This window comes from Ascaphus truei, assembly GCF_040206685.1.
Source record: "Ascaphus truei isolate aAscTru1 chromosome 6 unlocalized genomic scaffold, aAscTru1.hap1 SUPER_6_unloc_2, whole genome shotgun sequence".
NCBI lineage: Eukaryota > Metazoa > Chordata > Amphibia > Anura > Ascaphidae > Ascaphus > Ascaphus truei.
This window is the reverse complement of record NW_027453834.1, coordinates 24,121-36,180: the sequence shown is the minus strand read 5'-3', so window position 1 is coordinate 36,180 and position 12,060 is coordinate 24,121.

Here is a 12,060-nt window from a genome sequence, read left to right as displayed (position 1 = left end):
AGAACTTCCTGTGCGCCTCCGTTTCGGCGCCCTGAGAGAGGACTCCAATCCCTCCTTCCAAATTTCACCACACCCAAACATATACTTAAACTAAACTATATAAACACCTTAACATTCTCTGTCCCACTTGTTACTTGTATGGTTTTCTAACACTGATAGCCCTTTGCACATTTTCCCAGCAGATGCTTTGGTTCCTCTACCGGAGACTTTTAGCACAAAATGATGCCTAAAAAGACTTAATCTTTGATATTCTCTCTATGCCCACGTGTCTGATGAAGGAGGGGGGGGCAGGGAGAGGGGGAAGGTGGGATTGGGGGAGAGGGATAGGGAGGGGCGCCAGGGAGAGGAGGGGGAGCGAGGGCATGTGGGGGCGAAGGGGGGGGGGGGAAGGAGGGAAGGGAGGGAAGGGAGGGGGACCCAGCAGGAGGGGGAGAAGGGGGGGGGAACAGATTGCAAATGTATCTCTATACATTTTTATATCAACATATTTACATCCTACAAAGCCGCTCAACCTTGTACAATATAGTGCAGTCCCCCTTGGGGTATGGATGAATGGTAAGTACAGAACAGAGGATAGGGTCAAGGGGGGGGGGGGAAGGGGAGGGAAGGACTTGGGGAGGGGGGAGGGGAACAGGCGGCACAGGAGGGGGCAGGTTCCGGGGGAGGAGGGAGGTGTGAGGGGGTGGGGGGGGGGGGTCAGGGAGGGGGGGAGGCAGAGGGTGGGAGGGGGGGCAAGGGAAGGAGAGGGCGAGGGAGGGAAGTGGCAGGGGGGTTAGGGGGGTGTAGGATAACGAGGGACAAAGTATTTTTTCTCTATACATTTCTATATCAACATATTTACAACCTACAAACCCACTCAATCTTGAAACATATAATGAAAACAGGTATATGAGACTTGTAAAATTCAACATATAATCAGTCTCAGGTATTGTCCCGCAATATATATCAATAATTCCCTGGAGTCAGATCTGGATTCTACTGCCCGGGCCCACCCAGTCACCAGACAAATCTCCAGAGGACAATCCGAAAGGGGCACCGCAGGTAACCGAGCCAAATGTCTCTCCCCCCCTCCGCCACCCTTGGGGGAAGGCACCTCAGGTCCAAGGTTCCTCTATACTTGCGTTGTTCGTTCCTGCAGCGCATCATGGGATCATCACATTTCCCTCTCCTCCTGGTCAGACTCTAGCCTTGGGGTTGTTCTTGAAGGCGATTCTCACCGACGCTCGCCTCTGCCGCTCCGGGATCTCGCCGGCCTTTTGCTCCTCCTCCGTGTCCACTGCCATGGGAAGGTCTATGTCTTTAAGGAAGCGCTGTGCATCTTCGGGGTAAGTGATAGTCTCTAGGAATGGCAAATTCCACTCTACCAACTTGAATGGGAAGCCCCAGCAGTAGCGTATATTGTGGCTCCGCAATGCTTCTCTGATGAGTCGCATCTCCCTTCTGTGTTCTATCGTGGCCCTGGACAGGTCACTGAAGATTTGCAGATGGGCGCTCTGAAAGGTGATGTCACTTTTTTGTCTGCTGGCCGATAAGATTTTCTCCTTAACGGTATAGGAGTGAAACCTTACGAGGACATCTCTTGCTCTCCTCGTGTCTGGGGATTTCGGTCCAGGTGCCCAATTCGCCCGATTAATTTCAATGTCCTTTTGAGCCAGCTCTGGGGCGATCATTATAAATAAACCTAAAGATAGTACCAGCACTCTCTGTCTCACAGCTACAGATATAAGCGAATACCAGTGTAGGGAATATGAATAATTTAATGACACTAATAATAAACTGAAAATATAGCAACAATAGCCAATACGCCAATGCAAGAATTAATATCACCATAGAGAAAATCAAAAAATAAAAGGGGGTAGACGGGGAAAGAAGGAGAAGGGGGAAAAAACATGAAAGAAAAGGAAAAAATCACAAAAATGGAAAAAGGAAAGCAAACTAGGGGGGCGACGTTTCGAGGGGTGACCTCTTCATCTGGCCCATTCCCCCTGGTCCCAAAGGGTCCCAGAGGTACTTCCCTAAGCTTTCCCTCCCCACTGTCAAATAATCCCACACTCAGCTAATGATATAAATCTAAAGTCTAAAGAGGGCAAAACACATAAGCAGATATCAAATATCAAACAATAAATGTAAATACAAGAATATTGTAAAAGACACAGAACATATGCAGATATCAAATATCAAACAATAAATGTAAATACAAGAATATTGTAAAAGACACAGAACATATGCAGATATCAGATGTCAATCAGTGAACAAGTATAAGCAAACCCTCTATCAACAGCTCCTGGTGCCCTGTCAAGTGCTTGATCATTATAAATAGTTCCTTTAAATAAGGTACCAGGGACTCTGTTGAGATTTCCTCAGGTACGTTCCGGATCCGGAGGCTTTTCCTCCGGTCCCTATTTTCTTGGTCCTCGATTTGCTCCTTCATGGATCTAATTTCAAAGCCAATCGGCTCATGTCATCTTCCATGTCAGATTGGTTTCCCGCCACTTCCTCCATTTTGAGCCCTAGTTTATCTGTGCGCTCAGTGAGGGAGTTCAGCTCCGTTTTCATTTCTTTAATAGCTGTGGCGAGGTCCTCCTTGAATCCCCTCCTCATTCTGGAGAACAACTCCTCCATATACTTCCTATTGTTTTCTCCCTTCTGCACTCCCGCCGCCATCAGTTCAGCACTGTCGGGCTCTTCAGGCGCGCACTCGGCGGCACCATCTTGCGTGGGCTCGTGAGGCAGGGCCAGTCGCGGACCCGGCGAGAAGCCGAAACGCTCAGCGGATTTTGTTTATTGGGCTTGTTGGACATGCTTGCGCTGTTCTCGTGCTGGTTGTAGCTGTTGGAAGGCGCTTTTGTACAGTTGGGTGCTTTTCTATTAGCTTTTTGCTTAGGAGGGCTCCGGAGCCATCTCCCCAGGCTGCCACCTGGGCTGACGTCACCGGAAGTCTCATCGACAAAGTATATTTTAATACACTATGAGTCTTTGGGTACAGGGAACAGAACAGGAAAAATGTTGTCGCTTTATTTCTGCCCGACTTATTTCCCATACACTTTCCCTGTGACCCAGTTTGGACTCAGAGTTCCCCCCTGTCACGGGGGACCAGGTCCTCACACATTTATAACCGGGATCATATCACTGAACAAAGCTAATAAGTAAAATAAATTGTAATTTATTCCATAGAAACAGGCAAACACACATTGAATTACAACAGACAGAAGAAAATACACTTACTGGGGGTCTTGGGTTGACAAACGGACTTTCCTAGTTGAAATAAAATCTTTAAAACAGTCCAGTCCTGAAGTGGGGACTTAGAAAATATTCCGGTTTAAAAAGTCCTGCAGCATTTTTCCTTGCAATCTCAGCAAGGCGTCTCTGGGCCCGGTCCGACCCGTTCTTGCCCTTATGGAATCACTTGGGAAAACATAGAGCCACATAGGAACACATGGAACACAAAAGAGAGAACAGCAGCAGAGAGAGTTCTGGGATGGCGACTAGCTGTCTTATACACTTTGGGACACGCAGTCCCACAGCATGACCACCAACCCATGGCCTGGGAATTGCATCTCTAACCACTCACACACTTTGCCAGGTTTGTGAAAGCTGGCACCTACAGTAGCGGCATACTTTATTCTGACCAATGCCGGCGGCATGCCAGGATCTACTCCGGCTGCCGCCAGTCAAGACCGCGCGCCGCCGCGTTTCCGACACGCACCCCCCCTCTGCTTCGGGCGCATTTGAGCCCCCCTTCCCACCCCGAACCCGGCTCCTGCTCTGCCCCTCTGCTTCCCCGCACCCCCGCTTACCTCAATTTACACTCCAGGGGTATCGGGGAAGCCGGGGAAGCCGGGGAAACCGGGCGCATCACGTGACAGTGACATCACAGTGTGCCGCAACAAGCCGCGTCACCACGCTTCCCGCACGCATCCTGCCGTGCGGGAAGTGTAAGAATAAATAATGTCGATACTGTATGGCTTCAGAAAAGTGAGAGAGCATGTGCACAAACCGCCATCTTACCCACTCACTATTTCAAAACCCCTTGCAGGCTCAGTGCCTAGCATCTGGTGTCCCTTTCATCTATGGACAAGGGTTAGACTCACCGGCAACAATGTCCAGGTGGCTAGGAGAGGAAAGACCCTGCTTTGTTTCATGGACACAGTATAAACATATTTTAAAACAATGCTGCTTAATAAAATATACTTTTATACTCTTCTTTATTCAAAATGTGCTAAGTTTAGGTGGTGTGGGAGATGCAACTGTAATTGTGTTTTTTCCCCCACTAGCCATATCTCTGACACTCATAAATAAACTTCTTATTTTAATAAAAACCTGCTCAGCCTTATCTTAATAAAACTCTCTAGGTTTTATTTTTGGGCTGGAGTAAACCCTAAACTCCTTATAACCGAGTTAGGGTGACCTGGGTAAGAACTGGACAGCCCCTCCTGTTATATTAGGGACCCCTTGACTGTTTCAGTTACCCTTTTCCTCCCTGTGCCTCATTTTATCTTTTCTGGTCTCTGCTGAAGCAGGACCTGCTAGTGGTGAGTCGCAAGAACGCTTTTCATGGTAGGGTTTTGACCGGAGCACTGCGGTTCAATGCGCTTCAATGTCGCCGGGAATCTAACCTGAATCCTGGGTACATTGTTGGGGTCTTCAGTAACTTTGGAACCCCGCTAAGTAAACGCAATCTGAAAGAAGTATCTCCTACCCTGAAACTCACCGCCTGGAAATCTCCCGGTCCCAGCACCCCAGGGAAGGAGAAACACAGTCACAGTAATGCATGCACAATACACGGGTCCAAGAGCTGACACTCTAGGACCCCCAAAAAAGTTCAGGGGCAACCAAGGGGGCTTAACCTTTATTATAAAGCCTGGTTACGCCCTCACTGTCACAGACCCCCAAACCTTATATATGGTTGGGCACCCACACACCGTATACTGGTTGTGGGTCACCTTGGCACTAGCTGGGGTACCCCCCTTAGCCTAGGGATTCCCCCAGCTACAGGAATACATATTTATCCCTGTGCCTCATTCTCCTTTCTGGGCTGTGCTGAAGCAGGGAACCCTAGTGGTGATTGGCGCTTACATTTTCAAGGGGAGATATTGCCGGGACAACGTGCCTACAGGTATCCGAGAACCAGGCATGATCCCCGGACACATTTACGGGGGAAACGGCAACTCCGGATCCCAACCTCCTACGCACATTCTGTCCGCGGTTCCTCCACAAAAAAAACCCTGAAACTCCTCCCCCAGCATTCCCTGCTCGCTGGCACGCCCGGAAACTCATCCCCCAGCAATCCCTGCTCGCTGGCACGCCCGGAAACTCCTCCCCCAGCAATCCCCGCTCGCTGGCACGCCCGGAAACTCCTCCCCCAGCAATCCCCGCTCGCTGGCACGCCCGGAAACTCCTCCCCCAGCAATCCCTGCTCGCTGGCACGCCCGGAAACTCCTCCCCCAGCAATCCCCGCTCGCTGGCACGCCCGGAAACTCATCCCCCAGCAATCCCTGCTCGCTGGCACGCCCGGAAACTCCTCCCCCAGCAATCCCTGCTCGCTGGCGCGCCCGGAAACTCCTCCCCCAGCAATCCCTGCTCGCTGCACGCCCAGAAACTCCTCCCCCAGCAATCCCTGCTCGCTGGCACGCCCGGAAACTCCTCCCCCAGCAATCCCTGCTCGCTGGCACGCCCGGAAACCCATCCCCCAGCAATCCCTGCTCGCTGGCACGCCCGGAAACTCCTCCCCCAGCAATCCCTGCTCGCTGGCACGCCCGGAAACTCCTCCCCCAGCAATCCCTGCTCGCTGGCACGCCCGGAAACTCCTCCCCCAGCAATCCCTGCTCGCTGGCACGCCCGGAAACTCCTCCCTCAGCAATCCCTGCTCACTGGCTCGCTGGCACGCCCGGAAACTCCTCCCCCAGCAATCCCTGCTCACTGGCTCGCTGGCACGCCCGGAAACTCCTCCCCCAGCAATCCCTGCTCGCTGGCACGCCCGGAAACTCCTCCCCCAGCAATCCCTGCTCGCTGGCACGCCCGGAAACTCCTCCCCCAGCAATCCCTGCTCGCTGGCACGCCCGGAAACTCCTCCCCCAGCAATCCCTGCTCGCTGGCACGCCCGGAAACTCCTCCCTCAGCAATCCCTGCTCACTGGCTCGCTGGCACGCCCGGAAACTCCTCCCCCAGCAATCCCTGCTCACTGGCTCGCTGGCACGCCCGGAAACTCCTCCCCCAGCAATCCCTGCTCGCTGGCACGCCCGGAAACTCCTCCCCCAGCAATCCCTGCTCGCTGGCACGCCCGGAAACTCCTCCCCCAGCAATCCCTGCTCGCTGGCACGCCCGGAAACTCCTCCCCCAGCAATCCCTGCTCACTGGCACGCCCGGAAACTCCTCCCCCAGCAATCCCTGCTCGCTGGCACGCCCGGAAACTCCTCCCCCAGCAATCCCTGCTCGCTGGCACGCCCGGAAACCCATCCCCCAGCAATCCCTGCTCGCTGGCACGCCCGGAAACTCCTCCCCCAGCAATCCCTGCTCGCTGGCACGCCCGGAAACTCATCCCCCAGCAATCCCTGCTCGCTGGCACGCCCCGAAACTCCTCCCCCAGCAATCCCCGCTCGCTGGCACGCCCGGAAACTCCTCCCCCAGCAATCCCCGCTCGCTGGCACGCCCGGAAACTCATACCCCAGCAATCCCTGCTCGCTGGCACGCCCGGAAACTCCTCCCCCAGCAATCCCTGCTCGCTGGCACGCCCGGAAACTCCTCCCCCAGCAATCCCTGCTCGCTGGCACGCCCGGAAACTCCTCCCCCAGCAATCCCTGCTCGCTGGCACGCCCGGAAACTCCTCCCCCAGCAATCCCTGCTCGCTGGCACGCCCGGAAACTCCTCCCCCAGCAATCCCTGCTCGCTGGCGCGCCCGGAAACTCCTCCCCCAGCAATCCCTGCTCGCTGGCACGCCCGGAAACTCATCCCCCGGCAATCCCTGCTCGCTGGCGCGCCCGGAAACTCCTCCCCCAGCAATCCCTGCTCGCTGGCACGCCCGGAAACTCCTCCCCCAGCAATCCCTGCTCGCTGGCACGCCCGGAAACTCCTCCCCCAGCAATCCCTGCTCGCTGGCACGCCCGGAAACTCCTCCCCCAGCAATCCCTGCTCGCTGGCACGCCCGGAAACTCCTCCCCCAGCAATCCCTGCTCGCTGGCACGCCCGGAAACTCCTCCCCCAGCAATCCCTGCTCGCTGGCACGCCCGGAAACTCCTCCCCCGGCAATCCCTGCTCGCTGGCACGCCCGGAAACTCATCCCCCGGCAATCCCTGCTCGCTGGCGCGCCCGGAAACTCCTCCCCCAGCAATCCCTGCTCGCTGGCACGCCCGGAAACTCCTCCCCCAGCAATCCCTGCTCGCTGGCACGCCCGGAAACTCATCCCCCAGCAATCCCTGCTCGCTGGCACGCCCGGAAACTCCTCCCCCAGCACAATCCCTGCTCGCTGGCACGCCCGGAAACTCATCCCCCAGCAATCCCTGCTCGCTGGCACGCCCGGAAACTCATCCCCCAGCAATCCCTGCTCGCTGGCACGCCCGGAAACTCATCCCCCAGCAATCCCTGCTCGCTGGCACGCCCGGAAACTCCTCCCCCAGCAATCCCTGCTCGCTGGCACGCCCGGAAACTCCTCCCCCAGCAATCCCTGCTCGCTGGCACGCCCGGAAACTCCTCCCCCAGCAATCCCTGCTCGCTGGCACGCCCGGAAACTCCTCCCTCAGCAATCCCTGCTCACTGGCTCGCTGGCACGCCCGGAAACTCCTCCCCCAGCAATCCCTGCTCACTGGCTCGCTGGCACGCCCGGAAACTCCTCCCCCAGCAATCCCTGCTCGCTGGCACGCCCGGAAACTCCTCCCCCAGCAATCCCTGCTCGCTGGCACGCCCGGAAACTCCTCCCCCAGCAATCCCTGCTCGCTGGCACGCCCGGAAACTCCTCCCCCAGCAATCCCTGCTCACTGGCACGCCCGGAAACTCCTCCCCCAGCAATCCCTGCTCGCTGGCACGCCCGGAAACTCCTCCCCCAGCAATCCCTGCTCGCTGGCACGCCCGGAAACCCATCCCCCAGCAATCCCTGCTCGCTGGCACGCCCGGAAACTCCTCCCCCAGCAATCCCTGCTCGCTGGCACGCCCGGAAACTCATCCCCCAGCAATCCCTGCTCGCTGGCACGCCCGGAAACTCCTCCCCCAGCAATCCCCGCTCGCTGGCACGCCCGGAAACTCATACCCCAGCAATCCCTGCTCGCTGGCACGCCCGGAAACTCCTCCCCCAGCAATCCCTGCTCGCTGGCACGCCCGGAAACTCCTCCCCCAGCAATCCCTGCTGCGGACACTCACGGTTCCTCCACAAAAACTCCCCCCTCCCCCCCCTGAAACTCATCCCCCAGCAATCCCTGCTTGCGGACACTCACGGTTCCTCCGCAACCCCCCCCCCCTGAAACTCATCCCCCAGCAATCCCTGCTGCGGACACTCACGGTTCCTCCGCAAACCCCCCTCCCCCCCCTGAAACTCATCCCCCAGCAATCCCTGCTGCGGACACTCACGGTTCCTCCGCAAACCCCCCTCCCCCCCCTGAAACTCATCCCCCAGCAATCCCTGCTTGTGGACACTCACGGTTCCTTCGCAAACACCCCTCCCCCCCTGAAACCCATCCCCCAGCAATCCCTGCTGCGGACACTCACGGTTCCTCCGCAACCCCCCCCCCCCCCCTGAAACTCATCCCCCAGCAATCCCTGCTGCGGACACTCACGGTTCCTCCGCAAACCCCCCTCCCCCCCCTGAAACTCATCCCCCAGCAATCCCTGCTTGTGGACACTCACGGTTCCTTCGCAAACACCCCTCCCCCCCTGAAACCCATCCCCCAGCAATCCCTGCTTGCGGACACTCACGGTTCCTCCGCAAACCCCCCTCCCCCCCTGAAACTCATCCCCCAGCAATCCCTGCTTGCGGACATTCACGGTTCCTCCGCAAACCCCCCTCCCCCCTGAAACTCATCCCCCAGCAATCCCTGCTTGGCTGCATGGCTGGAAAGGGAAAAACAATAAATGGTTTGATTACACAGAGTACAATGTGATCACATGTTACTGGGTCCAAGAGCTAACTCTCTGGGACCCTTATACACAGAGCAGGGGTAACCAAAACGGGCTTGACCTTTATTATAGAGCCTGGTTACCCCCTCCTGACACACCAGTGCTCCGCCCTTCCCCGGCCACTTAACACCCCGACACCTCTCAACATCCTGTCTCCTCTTTGAACTACGATGTCTGTCCAGACTTCCCGGCACCTATATGGATGCCCGGGCTGACTGAATAGATATTTATAGTAAATGCACAAATATGATAAAATATATTTTAATATATATGGGATAACTTGGGGAGACCCATATCTGTGCGGGACATAGGACTGGGATATCTGGGCATTAAAATTAGGAGTTCCAAAAGCCAGGGTGTGCAGCGAACAGCAATGATGAAAGAGCAGGTCTTGCAATTAAAAGTCCTTTATTATTCAGACATCTGGTTGTGGGACAGCAGCAAACTTCAACGCGTTTCGTTCAAAGAACTTTTTCAAGAAGTGCTGTATACAGTAAAATTGTCAGTTTAAATGCAGCTGTTTGCCCTGTTTTCGCGCCAAAAATGACGTCATAATGCGTCATCCGACCAATAGGATTTCATCTAGCCGCGCATGCGCCGCGCGCCAGAGTGTCCCTGGATCCCCCACGAGCCCCAGCCGAGCTCAATCAGGATCGGCACGCCTCTCAGGGCAGCCTCTGCTGAAAGCACGCCTCTGATGGCCGTGTAGGATCCTCCCCCACTCTCCGCTTTCGGCGCATGCGCAGATGGAGCTTCTGAGTCCCCTGATTTTTTAAACCTGGATGACGGTCCACAGCTAACCAGGGGATATATAGATAAATAATATACGCTGTGTAAAGGGTATATATACCCCATTCCGGCCACTGAAACACTGGGCAAACAGCTGGCAACAACAACACATACAAAGATAAAAGTGTAACTATACATTAATCAAAAGTAATAAGCAAAACATTTTATATATAAAGTAATAATTTTTACCAAATAATGGACTAAAGAAATATCAACTAAGGAAAAGATTACACATATATATTTACACAGTGAATATATGAACATGTATGGAAAAAACATATATAGAAAAAACATATGCATATATATATATGAACTGCCTTAATTATATATTTTTATATTTTTAAACAACACAATTATAACAAAATAACTTTATTAATTAAAAGAAATATTATTTATAAGAAAAATATATATATGTATATATATATGATAGTATTAAAATAAATTAAAAAGATATAATATCTTGTACCTATATTTAAAGAACAGCAGATTGCTTGCTCACATTAATGAAATGGGGTTTATATTAAATCTTTAGCATTTATACATAATTATGGGGTGGAGTGCTGTATATTGTGTATATAGATAAACAAAAATTCTCATAAACAATCTTATTGTCCTGCGGTCAGATCAATGAGAGCATAGAGAATACATGCATAACTTATTCCAATTTATTTGATACTATATGCATACTTCCAAAGGACCAGAAATAATTAATTAGGCAAATGGCAATACATATATTAAATAAAACAGGGCGATGTCATAAGGATATATTAACGTTGGGTATGTAACTTTAGGAAAGAAGGGGGGGGTTAGAATGATGGATCTATATGATAAAGTTAATTAGAACAAAATGTGATTAGGTATATTTATTTCAAAAAATGGTTAATATTCCATTCTACATTCATCCCATCTGGATACCTAGTGTTTAGTGTGAATATCCAGTAGAATTCTCTGCTGTCTAATGTTTTAACAGTATTTCCCCCTCTTTCTTTTTTAATTATCCTCTCAATGCCCACAAATGAGAAGCTATTTATGCCTCCCTGTCTGCATTCCGTAAAATGCTTTGATACTGGATGGTTAGTATCTTGTTTGCGAATTAATCTACAATGTTCCTGCATCCTTTCAGAGCACCATCTACAAACAAACTACATTAAAATTAGGAGTCTGGGGGACACTGGGCAGCCCCGGGGTAATTCCACCCGCGTACCGGCAAATCATGCCTGCTCGTCGGGGAGAATTAGGGGACTATCGGTATCTTTGGCCCCCGAACTTCTGCAAACAAAACTACTGCATTTCTACCCAAATATCCCACCTAAAACTCACACAGAAAGTTTCACGAGTCTGGGAAACAGGGAACATGAAACGTGGAAAAGCAGGGGACACTTTATCTGTTACATATTATAACCCATGGCCCCTGGCTTATGGTGCTAGGTAGCTGCCAGGGGCCCACGGTTTCAGGGGTAACAAGATGGGCTTAACCTTTATTGTATAGCCTGGGTACCCCCTTACCGTCACAGTGCATAATTATGCCCCTCGTGCGGGGTCGTGAGGAGAATTTTCACCAGAGGGAGGATGTAGCAGAGTGCCCCTGGCTATAGCCTTCCACTGGCCTCAACACTAAGTCCTGATAGGAACAGGCTGTGTTGGGATTAAACTTCTGTGCAGTTGCAGCTTGCAGGGGTACTAAGTTGCCTTATCCAGGGCCTGAACCAGTAGATGGAGTGTTATACCTGGGGAGGGTACTGACTGGGTCACAAGAGTATGGTGTGATGCTTGTCAGTACCTGGACCTGCCCTGTTATGCTACATGGCTACAAGCCCTTCCCCCTTGGTATAAAAGCTGACACTCCACCAAATTAAAGAGGAGCTAACTGTGTGCTAGTTGTGGCGTGATACCCTTTTCCCTGCAAGAGGGTAAAGGAGCTGGGGAGGGGCTCTTGGGGCCTCAAGCCCCTGGGGTCTGCTCCAGGGAGAAATGGAGGATGCCATGCTTTAATCCAAATAAAGATGCCATTGTACCAGCCCTAATGTGTTGTCATTGTAAAGGAGAATTGCCTGTGGGGACCATCCTGCTGCTAGCCGGTTCCTCATGGGATGGAGGCGCTGCACCCTAGGAGAAAAATCCTGACCTGTTGCTTGTCCCATCCAATATCAGCGGAGCAACTCAGACCAC